This window comes from Dromiciops gliroides, chromosome 3 (assembly GCF_019393635.1).
Source record: "Dromiciops gliroides isolate mDroGli1 chromosome 3, mDroGli1.pri, whole genome shotgun sequence".
Lineage (NCBI taxonomy): Eukaryota > Metazoa > Chordata > Mammalia > Microbiotheria > Microbiotheriidae > Dromiciops > Dromiciops gliroides.
Window position 1 is genome coordinate 12,557,526 of NC_057863.1, and position 17,562 is coordinate 12,575,087.

The window sequence follows — 17,562 nt, forward strand, 5'->3', positions numbered from 1 at the left end:
CGCTGAGACTTGTCCATTCTAACCCCACATCTTTCAAATCCATCCCTGTCTCTCCATTCACATGACCCACACCCCAGCTCAGCTTCATGATCTCTCCACTGGATTATTGCAATAGCCCCTGATAGGTCTCCTTGTTTTCTGCCTTCTCCACTTCTGCAACCCATCCTTCACACAGCTGCCAAAGTAATCTTCCTAAGGCACAGGTCTGATCACTTCATACTGTTCTGGGCTGAGTCTGACTCAGGCCACATTGATTGCACATAAGAACAGAATAAGACACTTGAAAGTCATTCAGTTATTAACAAAAGGATTTACTTCACCATACTGAAGGACAGTCAACAAGGATATGCCTTGAGTTGACTCAGCTGAGCAAAGCTCCTTGCTTGAAGGTGCCCATTGTTTTCTACCATCCAAGCATCAGGGCATTCCTGATGTGGCTGTCCTGTACCAGGAACAGCTGAAGCCTTTAGTCCCCGAGTTAACCATCTCTCAGGATGGTTCCAATAGGTTTTTTTTTGGGGGGGCAATGAGGGTTAAGTGGTTTGCCTAGGGTCACACAACTAGTAAGTGTCAAGTGTCTGAGGCCAAATTTGAACTCAGGTCCTCCTGAATCCAGGGTCAGTGCTTGATCCACTGCACCACCTAGCTGCCCCCGGTTCCAATAGTTTTTAAGGAAAAACTAACCTACCTTGCATGAGGGACAAGGATTAGGAGCCTTCTTTTACCACCCCAGGGGTAAGGTACTTAAGGTAGCCAGAGGATTGTCTGTTATATAACTACTGACCTCATGTCCATTATTGGGCAACCTTTACCTCTGACATGCAAAAAAGCCCATATAGACAGCACTGAAAGAGAAAAGAAAAGCTAAAACAGAAACATAGAAGGGGGAATAAAGCAAAATTAAGCCAAACACATGACATAGCAGTCCCCTGAAGGACAGACTGGGTCTGTAAGAGTTCCAGGTCTAAGTAGTCTAAATGCAGGTGTAAACAATAGCTGTGATGGTTGATGCTGAATCTTTGTGGTTCCCAGTGGTCTTGCAATGTAAGCACTTAGCCACAAGCCAGAGATATATCTAGAACTGTTGGGCTGCAGGGGGTAATGCCATTTCTTGATTAGTCATTGATACTGACCCTCCTCACAAATCAGAGAAATCTCCTCTGTGTCACCATATCCTTAGCATTTCTTGGATCATGAGGCATTATCTCCTCCTGATCTGTGGGGGCAGGATGAAATACGAGATCTTCACTCCATGAGAGGCCTCTGGGGATGCCCCTTCTTCTTCTGGGCTGGCTAGTTAGACACCTTCACTTCCCTGCTGTTGTCAGAGAGCAAGCCCTTCCTATAAATTGGTCCATGAAACCTTCCCTGGAGAAAAGTCATATGATGGTCACTGGGTATCATAGTGGCAACAGTGTGAAGGTGCAAGCAGTGAACAATGGTCTGGAGTGAACATGCCGGTGCATGCTCTTCTGCAGCAGGGCTCCCACTTCTGCTGGGGGCTGATCCACTGGAAGCTGCCCCTGGAACTCACGTCTCTGTCCAACATCCACCACGGTTGGCTGCTGCTGGGGACCGCATCTGTCCCTGCTGTCCCTTGACCAGTGCTGCTGGGGCCTGAATCTCCACAAATGGCCAGCTCTTCCGAGGTCAACTGTATGCCCCTGTGGCAGAGCAGGACAGCTGCTGCTATTAGAGCTGGGGTTTTCCTGCCTCATGCCGGGACTGATTGTGGTGAAAGTGGCTTGGCTTAATTCTATCCCACCTTGTCAGGCCTGACACTGTACACTTGCACACAAATTGGCTGAAGTCCTGAGTGGATGCTTTCACTACCACTATCCTCTGTCCAACTGCCTGACTATGTGAGGAAAAGACACAAAGTAAGGCCAGAGACTCCTCCAGGCCTCCACAGGTATTATTTATTTCCCTTTTTAGAAATGTTTGTTTCCTACCTTAACCAGAATCTCCTTTCTCCTTCATCCCTAACATCCAATCATCTAATTCTCCCTTTGACATACTTCTAAAATCCATCCCTTCCTCTGCACCAGAATTGTGGGCAGGATACTTAACTCTGGCTCATATTATTTGAATACTTTCCCACGCCCTCAGGGCAGGGATACTGACTACACTATCATCCATAGAACAATGCAAAATTTATCTTCCTAATAGACATTTCTGAGCGTCACATTCACTTCCTGATCAAAGCAAAACAAAACCCAACAACAGAAACATACATGAGGTTCAATGATTACCCCAAAGCTTAGGGGCTCAGTGGACAGGGCACTGAACTTGAAGTTAGGAGGATCTGAGTTCAAATCTCATCTCAGACACTTAGTTGCTATGTGAGCCTGGGCAAGTCACTTAACCCCAATTGCCTTAAACGTCTGTGGCCATTTCCAATCACCCTGATATATATATCTTGCCATTGGACCCAGATGGCTCTGGAGGAGAGAGTGAGGTTGGTGACCTTGCACAGCTCTCCCTCACTTAAATCCAATTCACTGCAAGTCATGAGATCATCCCCATGTCATGGTCCTCTTCAAGATCAAAGGACAAAAAACAAGGCAAAGTCCAATGCCTCAGATCTCCCTTAGAATTCCATGTATACTAGGATATAGAATTGATCTGGGTAACTGTTTCACCAAGGTCATAAAAATATAGTACTCACACACATACCTCATGCTTTGTCCATAAAATGACTCAAATATAATATTTCTCTGATACCTAGCTTTTGAGCACAAATGAATACTCCATCCCATTAATTTCTATGTAACAGGCTAGAGATAAATCAAACTCAGAACCAAATTAGAATGGTTAGAGATGAGAAAATATTATGTACAACTCCAATAACTCCTGCAAAATCTCTTCAGTTAAAGTGATTGGCTCTAAACTATGGAAAATCAATAAAAGTAAGATGTGATTGCTTATTACCATTTCCTGGAGGACTCTGTTTCCTCATTTGTAAAAAGGGGATAATAATACCTATTTCGATTACGTCACCGGCTTGCTGAGATTAAATGATATTGCAAAATCATTGCATTTAAGAGTTGGAAGTGCTCCAAGTGGTCATCTCTTCCAACTGAAAAAGAATCCCCCATAAAACATATCTGACAAGTGGGTATCTAGATGACATTATTCAGAAGATCATGTTTTTACCATCACATAATTGAATTAAAATGCAGATTTGGGGAGTGGGGATGGGGGTGGATGGGATTAAAAATGAAAAAAGCACCTGAGTCTATAATGCTAAGGGGGCCGGGAGTATAGAGGAATGGGTGGGAGGGTGTTTCTCCCAAGTCAGTATCCGGAATATTACAATTTCAAGATTCTACCACTGGGTGGCAGGGTATCTCAGACAATAGCACAGACCAATGATTGCTGTGCACCGCCCCCCCCCCCCCATGGCTGTGGTTACTCTGCTTAGTTATATACGTAAAAATAGACCTCCCACTGTCATACCAAAAATATTCTGTGTTAACTCAGAAAAACACAAAAATTTTATTTAAACAAAATTATATTCACATATCTTATTTTTCCTCAATGTATTCCTCTCATTTCCAGAAAGGTATCTCCTATGACAAAGAATATAAAGAGATAAACAAATACAGTCCAGCAAAACCAACAGAGAAAAAAACCTCTGACATTATTTGCAATGTTCTACACCCATCCTCTCCTGCTCTGCAAAGAAGTGGGGGGGGCAGGAAGGCAGATTCCATATCTCTTCTTTGGGGTCAAGCTAGGTCATTATAATTTCACAGCATTCAGTTTTGATTATTTGGTGGTTGTTGCTTACATTTCTCTTGTTATTGCAGACATTGCTTTTTGGTTCTGCTTACTTCCTTTTGCATAAAATCTTCTAATTCTTCATAGGATTCTCTACATTTCTTGTTCTAAATTCATTTATTACTTATAATTGATTTCCCGGGCATTTGTTTTTGTTTTTGACCTTATATGCACTTTCCTAAGAAAAAGAGGTTAGGTCTAAGAGAAAGTCTGAGAAGGGCTTTACCCTGGGACTCTTCACTCCAGCCTATTGCAAGCAGAAAGATAGCCTGCAAGCAACCCAGTGATGCTTCAGCAGTCCGGAGTGAGGGGCAGTGTGCACCAAGGGAGTATCATGCTCTCTAGGTTAGCCATTGAAAACAAAGTGTGTTTTGAGATCATGGACCAAATCTTCCCCTTAAAAAATTTCAAAGCTTGGGGGTGTTATACCCAATGACTACTTAAATACAATTTGCCATTATGTATGCTAACTAGTGGGATGGAAACACAGACAGCCCCTTCTCAATCCAAGCAGTCTTCCTGCATCAGAGTGCATCTAGAAAGGGACCACAGACTGAATTCTGGGAGGTCCCTCTACACCTGTTTTATAGCAGTTCTCTAACCAATCAATTCCCTCTCTACACAATCCAAGGCTGTGTCTTCCTCTTTTGCTGAATCCTCATTCAAGATCATCCCTCTAACCGTAGATGTCTCTTCTCCTTCTTCACTTGATCATCCCATCAGCTTCCAAGGATTTAACAACCATCTCTATGCTGATAATACTTATATATTCCCCCCCCCCCCAAATCTCTGCTGACCTCCAATCTTGCATCTTCCACTGTCTTGGAAACACCTAGAATGGGATGTTCAGGAGATGTCTTAAACTCACCATCTCCAAAATGGAACTCATTATCTTTCCCCAAAACCTTCCCCTCCTCCTACCTTCCCTGTTACTCTGAAGTCCAACACCCTTCTCCCAGTTCCCAGGCTCACATTCCAGAAGTCATCCTAGATTCCTCACTCACTGTCTTTCCCCTACTACCCAAAGTGTTGCCAAAATTTGTAGATTCCACCTCTTCAGCATCTCTCAAATGCTCCCCTCTTCTCTCCTCTGATAGTGTCCTCCCTCACTACAATGCATGCCCTCATCCCCTCATACCTGGACCATTGCAGTATCTGCTGGTGGGTCTCCCTGCCCCAAGTCTCTCCCCACTCCAGTGTATCCTCCATGCAGTGACTAAAGCGATTCTCCTCAAACATAGGTGGAACACAGTCACCTTTCTATTCAATAAATTCCAGTGATTCTCTGTTGCCTCAAGGATCAAATACTAAATGCTCTGTTTGGCATTCAAAGCCCTTCATAACATGGTCCCCTCCCCCTTTCATCTTCTTACACCTTCCTCCTGGAAAGGTGCTCTGTGATCCCTGGGCCTCTGCATTATTCTATGAATGAGCCAGGCCATCTCCCAACACTGGGCATTCTCTCTGTCCCCCATGCCTGGATTGCTCTCCCTCCTCATCCCGGCTTCCCTTGTTACCTTTGAGTCCCAGATAAAATCCCATCTTCTACAGGGAGCTCTTCCCAAGCCCCCTTAGGGTTAGCATCCTTTCTCTCTCTCTCTCTCTCTCTCTCTCTCTCTCTCTCTCTCTCTCTCTCTTTGTGGGGCAATGGGGGTCAAGTGACTTGCCCAGGGTCACACAGCTAGTAAGTGTCAAGTGTCTGAGGCTGGATTTGAACTCAGGTACTCCTGAATCCAGGGCTGGTGCTCCATCCACTGTGCCACCCAGCTGCCCCCAGCATCCTCTCTTTTAAAAGGTTTTCCTATTAATTCTGTATATAGCTTATGTTGTCTCTATTTGTTTATCTGTTGTTTCCCCCATTGGATTGTAAGCTCTTTCAGGACAGAGAATGTCTTTTGCCTCTTTTTGTATCCCCAGCATTCAACACAATTCCTGCCACATAGTAGGTGTCTAATGAATGTTTATTGACTGAGGACAATGTGAGTTCCAGAGATTTGGGGGGACAGCTAGTACAAAGGCACAGGGGGCAGCTAGGTGGCGCAGTGGATAAAGCACCAGCCCTGGATTCAGAGGAACTAAGTTCAAACACGGCCTCAGACACTTGATATTTACTGTGTGACCCTGGGCAAGTCACTTAACCCTCATTGCCCTGAAAAGAAAAAAAAAGAAGAGTAAGTGTAGTATAAAGGCACAGAAAATATTGTGTGTGAGAGGCAGCCAACAGGCTACTTTGGCAGCACCAAAGAATAATTCAAGGGGAACAATGTGTGACAATATGGACAGATTGGCAGGTGCCAGATTGTAGAGGGCCAAAGGCAAACTATATTTTGTATTTGATCTGAAGGTGATAAATGACCACTAGAGCTTTGTGAGCAGGGGTGGGATGGGGGTGGTCATATGGGGAACCCTGTGCTTTAGGAATAGATATCACTTTAAGTGTAGGCAGTATAGCTTGGAGAGTGGAGAATTTGGAAGCAGGGACTCCAATGAGGAGACTAGTGAAATCTTCTGATGGGTGGTGATGTAGACATGAACTAGGATGTGGCCTCATGAGGGGAGAGAAGAGATAGATGGGAGATGTCAAGGAGCTAGAACCACAAGATTTGGTAAATGATTAGATACTGGGGTGAGGAGGAGAGGAAGAGCAAGTAGTCAAGGGTGACACCAAGGTTATAAACTTGAGTAACTATAAGGATGGTAGTGCCCTCGTTAGAAGGAGAAGGAGGTGGGGCAGCTTGGTGGTGCAGTGGATAGAGCACTGGCCCTGGAGTCAGGAGGACCTGAGTTCAAATCCAGCCTCAGAACATTGACACGTACTAGCTGTGTGACCCTGGGCAAGTCACTTAACCCCAATTGCCTCACCAAAAAAAAAAAAAAAAAGAAGCAGAAGGGAAGGGTCTGTTGAAGGAAAGAGAATGAGTTCTGTTTTGTATATCTTGGGTTTGAGATATCATTAGGATTAATATTAATATCCATTAATATGAAGAGCACTGTGCTAAACACTGGCATTACAAATACAAGTGAAAAAGACAGTCCCTTTCTTCAAGGAACTTACGTTCTAATGGGGGGAAGATGATGCATAAAGGGGGACTGGAAAGAAGAATGGTAAGTAGGGGCAACATGAAGACATGAAATATGGCGTGTGGAGATGGAGGCAGCAGAGGTAAGATAAGGCAAACCTGTGGGCAGACAGCCAGGTTCTGATAGTGAGGAGATAGAGATGAAGAAGGTCTGAGTCTGTCATGGTGATGACTGGGAAGCTGGGAACAAGGACTGAAAAGGGGTCACTGCTTTTGTTATTTAAGACTTGATTCAGGTAACCTTTCAAGAAGATGTGGCGGTGAAGGGCGATTGAGATAGGTGACCAGATGGCAATGATTTGGGAAAGGCCTGTTTGGTCGAAAGTAGAGGCCATGGTGAGAGGCTCCTCTGGCTCACTAAATGTCCATTTTCTTCAGACCTTTCCATGGACAACTTGACTCCATAAGCAATTCCCAGGGATGAAAATTGTATCAGCTCAAGATGTATCCAAATGATCATTGATGTGAGTCAGAAGCCGGGGTGCAGTGGATAGAGCACTGGCCTTGGAGTCAAGAGGACCTGAGTTCAAATTTCATCTTAGACAGTAACTAGCTTTGTGAGCCAGGGAAAGTCAATTAACCCCAATTGTCTTAAACATCTGGGGCCATCTCCAGTCATCCTGCCACTGGACCCAGATGGCTCTGGAGGAAAGAGTAAGGTTGACCTTGCACAGCCCTCCCTCACTAAAACCTAATTCACTGCAAGTCATGACATCATCCTGATGTCATAGTCCTCTTTGGGAATGAAGGACAAACAATTCAAATTAAAGTGTGTGGGAGCAATCATATGGTCTGAGTGATTAAATGCTCAAGCAAGGCTTTGTCTGAGATTCATTTCAATTTGACTCATGTTTAAGTAACTTGACAGAGTTCTTTCATGAAATATGAGCATGTCCAACAAGCAGCAAGAATTCTTCTTGGTGCTGACAATATGGACAGTTATCTATAACTAAAAGTGTTCTTGAGAAGTGGCTGATACAGTGCTCCTAGCTAATTAGATGGACTGAGGTTATTATATACAGACCTCTATGGACCAATGAAGGATGGATACCTTTAGCTCACTCAGCTGCTGAGTGACTCTACTCCCACCATTCTTTGCTGTCAAATGGATAACTAGTCATTAGTGGTGTCCTCCCCTCCTCAGGGGAGTGCCTCGCTGAAATCCAGGCTCACAATAGAAATATTTTGAACATAATATCTCTTATGTAGGTACATGTGATAAATTCCTATGTGAATGTGGTACCAAGAAAAAAACCAACGCACTCTCTCTAGATGAATGTGCTGCTTTTCTTCCCACAGGCAGCTGTTGCTGCCAGGCACCATGGCAGAGGGTATGACGTTCGTGGGTAAGTCAGAAGGCCAGACCTGCCCCAGTAGGTCTGAGACCTTTGAATGCCAGACAAATTGAGTTCTGTGACATTTGGGAGGCAGACTAGCTAGGTCCTGGGAGGCAGACTAGCTAGGTCCCGAGACATTTGGAATTTGAGACATTTGAGGATCGGATCTTGTTGTTATTCAATCATGTCTTACTCTTCATGACTCCATTTAAGGTTTTCTTGGCAAAGATACTGGAGTGGTTTTGCCATTTCCTTCTCCAACTCATTTTACAATGAGGAAACTGAGGTGAACAGGGTTAAGTGACTTGCCCAGGGTCCTTTTGTCCTGCTACAAGACTTCAATGACTCTGGAAGAGTGAATGAGGTTGATTACTTTGGGAAACTCTGTCTTACTTGAATCCAATTCACTCCCAAGTCAAGACATCACCCTATGATGTCATTGATCCTCTTTGAAAACAAAGGATGAACAATAGCAACAGTGCCACTATGCCAGGGTTGAGTGAGTAGGGCTCAGTGAACTATAACAAGTAGAAAAAGAAACTGACGTTAGCCAATGAGTAGGAGCCCAGTCCACAAATCCACACACCCTTTGACAATATCTCCACCACCCAGCAGAGTTCATGGCAGTCATGGTCAATAACCAGCGCAAAAGTAAAGAGATGGGAAATGGAATAAGATGTAAGAGGGACAGTAAGAAGGTCAGATGAACTGAACTATAGCATGCATGAAGGGGAATTGTGCAAGAATACTGGAAAGTTGAGGCCAGGTTGAGAAAGTTTTTAAAAACTTAAGAGAAGAGTGTGTATTTGCTCCTAGAGGCAGAAGGGAATCTTTGGAGTTGAGCAGGAGACCAGCAATATATCTAGTGAGACCTCACCACTATGTATGGTACAATGTTTGTCCTCTTGGTACCCATTTTAAAATGTTCCCTAACTGGCATGTAGGTGGGATAGATAAAGAAGAGAATTCTGCCTTAGTCCCTAAAATAAAATGGAACGTCTTTCAAAGAAGTCTGCTCACACGACTAAGCCTCTTCCTAATTTTGAACAAATTCATTTCAATTCAGTGAAGATTACCGAGTGACTTCCATGTGTAAAATGATGTTCCAGGTGCTGTGATATCACTGGATTCCATGCTTTGAAGACATGGAGAAGAACCAAACATTGCTTTGGCTTGTGAGGTTAGGACAATTTCCTAACATGACTAGAACAATATTATAGTAATATGCAATTATATTATTATTATGTTATTAATATTATATATAATTATATGTAACAATATAATTATAGGCAGTAGATAGAATGCTGTACCCAGTGTCAAGAAGACCCAAGTTCAAATCTAGCTGGAGACACTTACTAGCAGTGTGACCCTGAGCCAATCACTTAACCTCTGTCTGCCTCAGTTTACTCAACTGCAAAATGGGGATAATAATAGCAACTAATTCATTTCATGTAACCAAAACCTGAAGACTCTTGTACATTTTCTTTGGTTCTCTCCTCTCCTGTATTCTTTAGGAGACTCAACCCCAATAATCACTCCACTCTCATCTTCTACCTTTTCCTTTTTACCTACTTCTTCCATGCTACCTACAAACATGCCCAGGTGGCTCCCATCTTTAAAAAAGTTATACTTGACCTCAATACTTTTTCTAGTTACCATTCTATATCTAGCCTCGAGTTCACTGACAAACTTGTAGAAACAATTACCTGTCCATGCTGTCCCTATCTTCTCCTCCAGTTCACTTTTAAGTCCCATTCAATCTCCAGAAGGTACTCTTTCAAAGGTTACTGGTGATCTCTGAAGGCCAAACGTATTGGCCTTCTCCTAGTTCACATTATTGTGGCTACTGCCTATATCTCCTCCCTCCTAGATTTGAAGTCATCGTTCTCTATTTTCTATCCCCTTAAGCATGAATGCCTCTTACAATTATTTCATTAATATTCTTACCCCTCTGTGTTCTCATCTGTCCCCATGGGCCCAATTGTGACCTTTCTGTAGATAACTACCAGTCTATATACTCCTCCTTTATCTCTCTCCTCAGCTATACTCTTGCATCACCAATTGCCTGTTGGAGGTATTCTCTGCTTAATGTCTTCATACAATAATGATGCTCTAGCTCAGGGATTCTGAACCTTGGGCCCTGGGCCCTGGGGGTATCCATGGGCAGATTTCAGGGGGTCTGTGAAATTGGATGAAGAAAAATCTCACATCTTTATTTCTACTAACCTCTAGCTAAAGTCTAGCATCTCCTTCAATTATGAGATCAGGCAACAGCATATCATTCTGTGAAGGGGTTAATAGGCTTCACCAGATTCACCCAAGTGGTCCATGACACAATAAAGCAGAAGAACCCTATTTCTTTTGGCCCTGGTTCTATTGCATCTTCTCCTCTGTCAATCTAGCAACCCTGTATAAGAAGGAAATAAACCTATTTGGATTAGTTGTTCTTAATTATGACATGATAGCTTCTGGTGAGAGATCATGGCCTCCATTTTGTGAGAGGTTCCAGGCTCTGAGGCAGGGCGAGGCCATCCTGAGAGATGGTGTCCAGAAGCATGAGTAGAGAACTGATAATATACCTATAGATAATATATATCTATATATCTATAGCATGAATGGAAAATTGATCTTATATCTATAGCCACTGTACATTTTTCTAGAACCATAGTGGCCCAGTTTCTAGTAGCCCTGGGATATTACTTTGCAATGGGAAAAAATGGTTTAAATGAACTCAACCAATGCCTGTGCCTACTATGTGACAGATTCCATAGTAGGTCTGGAAGATACAAAAACAAAGGATGAAACAGTCCCCACCTTTAAGGAACTGACATTCAACTGTGGATATCCAACCATCAATGTTGATAAATAAAGACATGGGAGGTAGAGGAGGAAGTAAGTACTAACACGTGGGAGGATGAGGGAATGTTTCTTAGAGGAGATAATCATCAAGCTGAATCTTTTAAAAAATACTTTATTATTTTTTCCAATTACATGTAAAAACAATTTTTAACATTTTTTAAAATTTTGAGTTCCAAATTCTCTTTCTCCCCTCCACTTTTCCTGAGATGGGAAATAATGTGTTAGAGGCTTACATGTACAATCATGCAAAACATATTTCCATATTAGTCATGTTGTGAAAGAAAATAAAGATTAAAAAACACCATGAAAAAATAAAGTGAAAAATAGTATTCTTTGATTTGCCTTCAGACTATAATAGTTTTTTCTCTGAAGATAGAAGGCTTTTTCATCATGAATTCTTTTCCATTTTCATAGATCACTGTATTGCTGAGAATAGCTAAATCATTCACAGTTAATTATTGTACAATATTGCTGTTACTATGTACAGTGTTTTCCTGGTTCTATTCACTTTTCAGCAGTTCGTGTCAGCCTTTTCAGGTTTTTCTGAAATCTTCCTGCTCATAATTTCCCTTTTTTTTTTCTTTGCAACAAACATTTATTTTATTTTTTCCAGTTACATGTAAGGGTAGTTTTCAACATTCATTTTCATAAAATTTAGAGGTACAAATTTTTCTCCCTCCCTCCCTTTCCTCCCCCCTCCACAAGATGGCAGCCAGGTTATATATGTACAATCCACAAGTGTTCTTTTAATCAGTTCCTTCTATGGGACTGGATAGTAAGCTTTGCCATAAGTGCCTTGGGATTGTCTTGGATCATCATATTGCTGAGAGTAGTTAAGTCATTCACAATCGCTCATTAAACAATACTGCTGTCACTATGCACAATGTCCTCCCAGTTCTGCTCACGTCACTATGCACCAGTCTGCTCATAATTTCTTATAGAATAATAGTATTCAATTATAATCATATCCCACAATTTGTTTAGCCATTCCCCAATTGATGGACATACCTTTAACTTCCAATTTTTTGCCACCACAAAAAGAGCTGCTATACATGTTTTTGTACATGTGGGTCCTTTTCCCTTTACAAAAATAAATCTCTTTGTGATTGTGAGAATTGGAGCACTACCCCTGCTGAGAAAGACATTGTGGGAACCATGGCAGCTCCGCCCTGAGGAGAAAGCATGTAACTTAGTGTCCGGAAGGTCAGATTGGTGTCTAGAAGTTATTACCTGTTAGTTGTGTCAACCAGTGCTACCAACCAATTAGCTTGGAGCTGAGTGTGAGGACAGCCCAGCTTCCGGTGTCAGACAGGGCTTCTGGGAGAAGTCGATGAGAAGTGGGTCCTTTTTGGTTTCCTGCCTTTGGCTTGGCAGCAGGGGAGGCAGAATAGGGAGAACTTCATGTAGGCTGTTAGGGAAAGGCAAGTTTTTCTCTATGGCTATACTGAATAGATCCAAACTAGGGTTTTCCTCTCTCACTCTCTTCACTAACTTCTTTTCTGTTTTTTTTTTTTTTGGTTTGTTTTTTTTGTGAGGCAATTGGGGTTAAGTGACTTGCCCAGGGTCACACAGCTAGTAAGTGTTAAGTGTCTGAGGGCGGATTTGAACTCAGGTCCTCCTGACTCCAGGGCCGGTGCTCTATCCACTGCGCCACCTAGCTGCCTCTCTTCATTAACTTCTAATGCACTTTAATAAATACTTAAACGGCTAAACTCTTGCTAAAGCTTCTAATTTAAGGTGACTACTCATTATATTTTAGACATCACAGCTATAATTTTAGACCTTACATGATATAGACCTTGTAGAGGTATTACTGGGTCAAAGTGTATGCATGGTTTTATAGCCCTTTGGGCAAAATTCCAAATTACTCTTCATTATGTGAATGAAGATTCACAACCCCACCAACAGTGCATGAGTGTCCCAATTTTCCCACATCCCCTCCAACATTTATCTTTTTTCTTTTCTATCATATTAACTAATCTGATAGTGTGAGGTGGTACCTCAGAGTTGTTTTAATTTGCATTTCTCTGATCAATAATGCTTTAGAGTATTTTTTTCATGATTATAGATGGCTTTGATTTCTTTGTTTGAAAACTGCTTGTTCATATCTTTTGACCATTTATCAATTGAGGAATGACTTGTATTCTTATAAATTTGCCTCTGTTCTCTCTATATTTGAAAAATGAATCTTTTATCAGAGACAATTGCTGTAAAAACCAACAAACTCCCCTGCTGGTTTTCTGCTTTCCTTGTAATCCTGCCTGCATTGGTTTTGTTTTTGCAACCTCAAGCTGAATCTTGAAAACACACACACACACACACACACACACACACACACACACACGGATTATAAACATTAGAGACAAAAAGGATAGATTCCAGTTATAGGTGGTAGTTTGTGTGAATTCATGGAAGCAGAAACAAAATATTAAGCTCTAAGAACTGGAAGGAAAAGTATGAGGTGTTCCAGAGGGCGGTTTCCCTCCCTCAAGGGGTCAATAGATTTCTGAAATTATAGTCAGGAAGACCTGGATTCAAATCCTGTCTCAGATACTAGCTGTGTAACCCCAGACAAATCACTGAACCTCTGTGCTTTAGTTTCCTCCTCTAGAAATGAGGAGGTGGGCCTCTGTGGAACCACATCAATTTCCAGAGTGGTGCTTCAGGAATCACCTCAATCACCCTGCTCCACCCTGCCTGTTTATATATCTTTCATAAGGTCTGGCAAGAGATAATGGCTTAGGTTCCTGAAGAGTGTTAATGTTTGATAGGATTGTGTAACCACATCATGGGCAGCAAATACTGAGGCTTAAAGGGGAAATGCTTTCCCTACGTTCTGTGACCTGAGAAGTGATAGGGAGAGACCCACTGAGTGTGAGCTTCTTGCATATCATCCTTAGAGCACCACAGGTTTAGGGATGTGAAGACTTGAGCTGCAGAGAAGTTTAGGACTCATCTACTCTAACCCTTCATTTACAGATGAGGAAATGAATACTAAGATGGGTTGAGTAGCTTCCCCAAGGTCACACGATTGTAATTGGGAAAGCTGAGATTCAAACCCAGGTTTGGGATTTTTTTTTTGGAGTGGAGGCAGGATTGTGTAATAGAAAGAACACTAGGTTTGAAGGTCACATCCCAGCTCTGTTCCTCATGCCTTCTGTGACTTTGGGCAAGTCAGTCAATCTGAGTTTCAGTTCACTTATCTGTCCATTCAAAAAGTTGAATAAAAAGATCTCTAGGGGATCTAAGAAGTATGGCATAGGGGATAGGCACTGAACTGGGAGTCAGAAAGTTGTTGTGTTGTTTAGCCATGTCTGACTCTTCATGACCCCCATTGGTGTTTTCTTGGCAGAGATACTGGATTATTTTTGCCATTTCCTTCTCCAACTTATTTTACAGATGAGGAAACTGAGGCAAACAGGGTGAAGTGACTTACCCAGGGTCACAAAGCTAGTAAGTGTCTGAGGCCAGATTTGAACTTGGGAAGATAAGTCTTCTTGGCTCCAGGCCTGGCACTTTGTGCATTATGGTGCCACCTAGCTACCCTGGAGTCAGGAAGACTTAGGTTCAAATCCCTCCTATGACATTTACTAGCAGCATGACCCTCAGTAAGTCATTTACCATCTCTGTCTCTCAGTTTCCTCATCTATGGCCTCTGAGATGCCTTCCAGATCTGAATCTATGAACCATGTCATACCCCTAAACTCCTGTGGATCACTTTCCCTTCCAGGATAAATTACAAACTCCTCTGACTTGGGAACCCTCTCATGGCTGGGACGCTCTTCCTCATCAGCTCTGCCTCCTGGCCTCCTTCCAGTACCAGCTAAAATCTCGTTTTCTATGAGAAGCCTTTCTGGATCCCCTCAATACCGGGTCTTGATTATCATCTCCAGTTCATCATCTCCGTCTTGTTTGAACGTGGTTGTCCGTTTGTCGTCTCCACCATTAGGCTGTGAGATCCTTAAGGATACAGACTGTTTTGAGTTCATTTGTATCCCTGGGCTTGAGTACACAGCCAGTGCTTAATTAATGCTAGTTGATGATTGGCTCTGAATCTGACAATTGTGCCTAGAGTACCCTTGCTATTTCTGCCCTTGAATATTAAAGGGCTGCAGACATAAGAAGAAGAAAGATCGAGTACCTGCGTCCTCATAGACAAGTAGGAGTAATTTATAAGGCCTCTCTAGATGTCTATGTGTGTGTATATACATGTACGTGTTGCATTCATTGTGGACCTATGAGTCTATTGTCCCATAACTGCCTTCCATTTCTGGCTAGACCCATTGAGAAGTCTACAGTGGGAGCCCGTACTTCCCTCTCACTCTCTTCTGAGATCTCTACAGTCTGGCTTAAGACTTCTCATCCAACGGACTGTTCTCTCCAAGGTTACCAGTGGTTACTTAATAGCCAAATCCAGTGGCCTTTTAGCAGTTTCCCTGGCTGTCCCCCAGGCCTGGAATGCTCCTCCCCATCACCTCCTCCTGCCTTCCTTGAAGTCCCAGCTGAAATTCCATCTCTTCCAGGAAGCCTTCCCTAGTCTTTGATTCTAGTGTGCTCCCTCTGTTGATTATCTTCCTTTGTCTGAGCGTCGTCCCATAGCAGTTAAACTTAGAAGGGGCTTCAGAAATCATCTCATCTTATCCCTTCATTTAATCAACAGGGAAACTGCCATCCAGGTGAATGAAGTGGAGTCAAACACTCTGTGATAACGAGAGCTCCCAACCACAAAGTGCTCTAAGGACATGCTAGCTTGCATCTCGTCTCTCCCACTGGAATGGGTGTTCCTTGAGACCAGGGTTTGATACCCACCTCTTTTGTTTTTCTTTCTCCAACCATGCTTGCTCATGGTAGGAGTTTAATAAACTCATTCTGACTTGCCTTGATTCTACCTGGGTCAGTCAACACAAAGGTCACCTCAAGCCAGCCTTCTATGCTTGTGGAGGCTTGGGGCAAAGGTTGCTCCAAGAGAGAAGGCCTGTGGGATAGGCAGGCACAAGAGCTGCCTGGCTTCATTCCAGCAATGGGGCATGCCTCTATTCCCCAGAACTTGGCCCTGCAGTCTCTGATTGAAAGTTCCCTGAGAGCCGCTAGTCCTCCTTAGAAGGACCATGTGTATATTATTTTTACATGAATGTAGTGAGTTTTCTCATGCGTAAAATGACCCAGAACAGGAAATGGCAAACCACTTCAGTATCTTTTCCAAGAAACTGCTAAGTGGGGTCACCAAAGGCCAGACATGACTGAAACAACTCAACAACAACCATATACTTTACAAATTTGATCCTCACAACCACTCAAGGAGGTTTGTCAGCCCCACTTTGCAGTTGGGGAAACTGAGGCAAGCAGAGACTGACTTGCCCAGTGTCACCCAGCAAGCAGGCAGGACTTCTCCAGAGTTCTACCCACCAAGCCACCAGTTGCTCTTGACAGTGAAACTTAGAGGGGTTGAGTTTCTTATGCAAAGCTTCAAACCTAGTAAGTGGCAGATTTGAACCTAGGTTTCCAAAGTCCCAATATGATATTCCATTCACTATACCACTTATTTCTAGTTCAGGAATTTTTCATCTTTCTTGTTGAACTCCTTTATCAGGTAATTGGGGACACCTAAGGTCGCTGGCACACAGTAGGTGCCACATAAATGCTTCTTTTCTTGCCAGGACCATTACGATGTCCTGGATCACTGCTTTTCTCTCTCTTTCTTTCTGTCTATTCTCCACATCTGGAAGGGTAAGGCTCCTAATGCCTCAGTCAGTTGATTCCCCTGCTCAGAAGTATTGGCTAACTCCCTGTTGCCCAATGAACAAAACCTCAAACCTTCTAAGCTTGACCTATAAGACCTTCTGAAATTGGCTACAACTTGAGTATTTCCCAAGCTGATTGGAATCCTTTCACAGATTCCAGACAAAATGTACTGCTTGCTTTGCCCCAAATTCAACCCAGCCTTTCCCGATGATTCTTATCCTTGGAAGATTCCATCTCTCCCATCTCTATTTTTTGAAATCCCTGAAAGACCTGTCTCCTAATAGGCCAAAGTCATGTCTAACTTTAAGCCTTTCCAGATTCTCCAGTCAAGGTTCATGGGGATGATGACTGCCCAATCTGCAAGAAAACCCACCAAGGCAGAGCTCTGTGCCAATGGCACTTTATTATAGTCTGAGATGCCCCCTTCCTCCAGAGCTTTGGTTTTATACTGCTTGATACCTGGGCGATACAGGTGAACCACACCAAACACACAGAACCTCATTGGTTGTTAGACCTTGCCTTTGGCCTTCTAGGAGGGTCTACACAAAATACAGAATCCCACTGGTTGACAAACAGGCTAGTGAGCATGCATACCATAATACACCCATCCTAACCTTTCAGGAGGTCCTACAAGCCGATGAGGATACTCATGGGTTGGGCTGATAATTGGATATCAAAATTTCTACATGGACCAACAGTCTGGTAAAAGGGCAGACTGCAGGCCAGCAACCAGGTCACTCATTGGCTAAGTGCTCATGACC